The sequence below is a fragment of the Leptonychotes weddellii genome, unplaced genomic scaffold (assembly GCF_054177405.1).
Source record: "Leptonychotes weddellii isolate Sample4059 unplaced genomic scaffold, ASM5417740v2 HiC_scaffold_17077, whole genome shotgun sequence".
NCBI lineage: Eukaryota > Metazoa > Chordata > Mammalia > Carnivora > Phocidae > Leptonychotes > Leptonychotes weddellii.
This window is the reverse complement of record NW_027754089.1, coordinates 1-4293: the sequence shown is the minus strand read 5'-3', so window position 1 is coordinate 4293 and position 4293 is coordinate 1. Positions and strand designations below refer to the sequence as shown.

The 4293-nt window shown below is 46.1% G+C and overlaps 1 long non-coding RNA gene across 1 annotated transcript; it reads left to right on the top strand.

Moving 5' to 3' along the window:
- Positions 1–6: 6 nt before the first annotated feature.
- Positions 7–3926, top strand: LOC145718535 (uncharacterized). The gene is made up of 3 exons (XR_014141879.1): positions 7–192; positions 814–1017; positions 2037–3926. It is a non-coding gene; the product is annotated as an uncharacterized LOC145718535 (long non-coding RNA).
- Positions 3927–4293: the final 367 nt, after the last annotated feature.

Below are 4293 nucleotides of genomic sequence, written 5' to 3'. Positions count from 1 at the left end.
CGAGGACGTGGGACTGACCCGCCGCCCGATGCTGGCCTCTTCCTGGGATGCCGCCTGCGGAGCCCTGGCCCACAGCCTCCGTCTCACCCGGGCTGACGTCGGCGCCCGGGACTTGGACTGGGAGGAACCGCTGGCTCCGCCTGCCCCGGGGTGCGCCGGGCCGGCGGGGACTGGGGCCGCCGCTGCGGGAAGGTCGTGCCCCTGGGGAAGCCGGGAAGGCGGGTGGGGGCCGTGCGGGGAGAGGGTGTGGGCCCGGGATCCGGGAGCGGAGCTGGCGGCAGGTGTGTGCGGGGAGCGGGGGCCGGAGGCGGGGCCGGGGCCGTGAGTGTCGGGCGCGGGGCCGGCGGCCGGGGACCCGCTCCGCCGCCGGGTCGGAACCGGGCTCCGCCTCCCCCTCCCCGCGCAAAACCAGCAAGGCCTCCTGTCGACCCGAGTCGGCGTTAATAAATGGGACTGTCGAGAGCCCCCATCGGCTTCGTTATGGAAAAGATAGGCGTTTGCCTCGTAGTGTCTTCTGTTTCCCACTCTGGTGCACACAGTAGGTCCCAGCGAACTTTTTCTCTTGAAATGAGACGTACCTACCGGGGATCGCGTCGGCAATCGAGGGAACCGTAGAGGGCAAAGCCCTGGTGTCCGCAGTGTGCATTTCCTTGGGAATCTGTATCCAGCGTCTGTTGGGTGCTCGGGAAGGTGCGGGGACCTCAGTGGTAAATGAAGACGTGAGTTAGGAGGAGGACCGTGGCCTAATAAGAGGGTTGTGGGCGGTGTTCGGACAAGTAGACTGAGGAAAATGTTGGACGGTTTTCTTTTCAGCCAAGATCTGGTGGTTTTGAAGAGCAGCCTGAACAGCCCCGATGAAAAGCCCTGCTTCCTTTACCTGCGATGTGACCCTAACGGAGGCGAGGAAATCGTTTCTGTTGGCATTTTGAGTTCAGCAAGAAATATGGAAGTGTACTTAGGAGACGAGTACTGTGGAACCAGTAGGGGCAAGAATGTTTGTAGTGATCGGGATCACAGGTTGGTAACTTGTTAACGCGGCAGTGTTCTCGCGCGGCGGTGTGACTGTCCTCGGCTTTTGTGGTGTTTGTTGGTGGCCTGACACTGAGGCCAGACGCCGGGGAGGAGAAGATAAAAACATCACCATTCCTAATAGCCAGAAGGTTGCAGGAGTGGCAGTTTCTCAGTTTCTCCCTTTAAGGGCTCTTTGAGATAGTCTAAGCTTTCTCATTGTTGTAAATGTGGGGATTTCGGGCTGACTGAGGGAGGTGACTGGCTAGAGGGTCGTACCAGTCAGTCCGACTGTGTAGACTACAGTCAGTCCCTATTCCTGCTTCTCGGCTTTCTCCATGAGCACACAGTGGTCTGTTTCCCAAAGGCAGTTGGGCGGTTAGTCTGGAACGTTGAACACATTTTTCTGAAAGGAAGTCCCTTACAAACGGTGCGCAGGCCCGAGACGGTGCCACACAGCCGTCTGAGTAACCCACAGGTCCGCGCGTTAGCCTGTGATTTTTCTCCAGGTTCTGATACAAGGATTCTACCCGAATTCAATCTCAGGATTTAAGGAAGGGCTTAGAAACAATTAGAAAAGTGGTGTTTTTTTCTTTGAGTATAGTTGACGCAACATTGCATTAGTTTCAGGTGTACGCCATAGTGATTCACCATCTTCATAGGTTATGCTGTGCTCACCACGAGTATAACTACCGTCTGTTACTGTACAATATTATGTCAAGATCATTGACATATTGCTACTGCAATATCATCTGTTACCACGCAAGTCTACTACAGTATCATTGGCTGTATTTCCTATACTGTACCTTTTATTCCCACTACTTATTCATTCCATAACCAGAAGCCTGTATCTCTCTCACTCCCCTTTCATCCATTTTGCCCATCCCTCTGACAACGGTCCGTTTGTTTTCTGTATTTATAGCTGATTCTGCTGTTTCTTTGTTTATTCATTTGGAACAATTCATTTTTAAATGTAACTGTTCAAACTAATAGAAGTAAAATTGATTTAAATTCCGTTTTATTTTTAGTGAGCACAGAATTATTTTCTACAAAAAATATTTAAAATTGGAGTCCTCCAGTCATGCTTGTAAAGTAAAGGTAAGTCATCACTAGATTTTAACTAGTTTGACAACTGCAAATGTTTTTGTATGATTTGTACTTGTTTTCTGTTGGTTCAGTCATATGGTTAGTCCAGCTTTGTTCCTTATTATCTTTATATAAAAATATGGTGTCATGAAAACTATAAGCAGTTTTGGCTTTATTATATCAAGAAAGATATAGGGAGATACATCAAGAAAGAAGGGAATTGGGGAAGTTTTAGAGAAGAGCATCCAAAAGTTAAAGGGATTTGGACTGATGTCTTGAATATGAAAAATATCATTGCGGTGAACTTTAGTGTTCTCACTGGAGCCTAGAGAAAAGTTACTGAGCTGGAAGGCATAGATCCAGGATATTCCTCCTGTTTTGTTGCCTAGTCAAGTGACCTTGGGCAGCCTCTTTATTTCTTTCGAACTACTTCATGGATAAATTAGAGGACCAAAAAAAAAAAAAAAAAAAAATCTTGGTATGTACATGAATGTTCATCACCATTCCTAATAGCCAAAAGGTTGCAAAGAAAACAACCCAACGGTCCATCACTGAATGTGTAAACAAAATATGGTATACCCACACAATCGAAAAGTACTCGGTCATGAAAAGCATATAGAAACACAGATGAACCTTGAAACATACCGTGCAAAAGAACTTGGGATCACATATTGTATGATTCTCTGTGTATGTATATATAAGGTCCAGAACATGCAAATCCACAGAGACTGAAAGTAGATTACTTACTATCTAGGGCTGGGGGTGGGGCGTGGGGGGGTGGGTATTGGTGGGATGGGGAGTGACTGCCAGGGGGAACATGGCTACTTTTTGGGTGATGTTCTAAAAGTGCAATGGCTCTCACCAAAAACTATAAGATACCTAGGAATAAACCTAACCAAAGAGGTGAAAGATCTACTTTCTGAAAACTACAGAAAACCTATGAATGAAATTGAAGAGGACACGAAGGAATGGAAAAACATTCCATGCTCATGGACTAGGGGAACAAACATTGTTCAAATGTCTATACTACCCAAAGCAATCTATACATTTAATGCAATCCCTATCAAAATACCATGAGCATTTTTCACAGAGCTAGAACAAACAACCCTAAAATTTGTACAGAACCACAGAAGACCCCATGTAGCAAAAACACAGTCCTGAAAAAGAAAAACAAAGCTGGAGGCGTTACGATTCTGGACGTCAAGCTATACTACAAAGCTGTAGGCATCAAGGTAGTATGGTACTGGCGCCTAAACAGGTACGTCGATCAATGGAACAGAATAGAAAACCCAGAAACGGAGCCACGACTATGTGGTCAACTAATCGTCAACAAAGTGGGAAAGGATATCCAATGGAAAAAAGACTGTCTCTTCAACAAATGGTGTTGGGAACATTGGACAGCAACATGCAGAAGAATGAAACCGGACCACTGTCTTACACCATGTACAAAAATAAATTTAAAAAGGATGAAAGACCTAAATGTGAGACAGGAAACCATCCAAATCCTAGAGGAGAACACAGGCAGCAACGTCTTTGATCTTGGCCACGGCAACTTCTTGCCAGAGGCAAGGGAAACAAAAGCCAAAATGAAGTATTGGGACTTCATCAAGATAAAAAGTTTCTGCACGGTGAAGGACACGACAAAACTGAAAGGCAGCCTACGGAATGGGAGAAGATATTTGCAAATGACATCTGATAAAGGGTTAGTATCCAAAGTCTTTAAAGAACTTATCAAACTCCACACCCAAAACACAAATAATCCAGTGAAGAAATGGGCAGAAGACATAAACAGACATTTTCCAAAAAAGACCTACACATGGCTAACAGACATGTGCAGAGATGCTCAACATCACTCATCATCAGGGAAATGCAAATCAAAACCATGATGAGATATCAGCTGACACGTGTCAGAATGGCTAAAATTAACAACACAAGAAACAACGGGTGTTGGTGAGGATGTGGAGAAAGGGGAACCCTCTTGCACTGTTGGTGGGAATGCACACTGGTGCAGCCACTCTGGAAAACAGTATGGAGGTTCCTCAAAAAAGTTAAAAAATAGAACTAGCCTTCGACCCAGCAGTTGCACTACCAGGTAACAACCCAAAAGATACAAAAATACAGATTGGAAGGGGTACATGCACCCCAGTGTTTATAGCAGCATTATCAACAATGATGTTTATAGCAGCCAAACTATGGAGA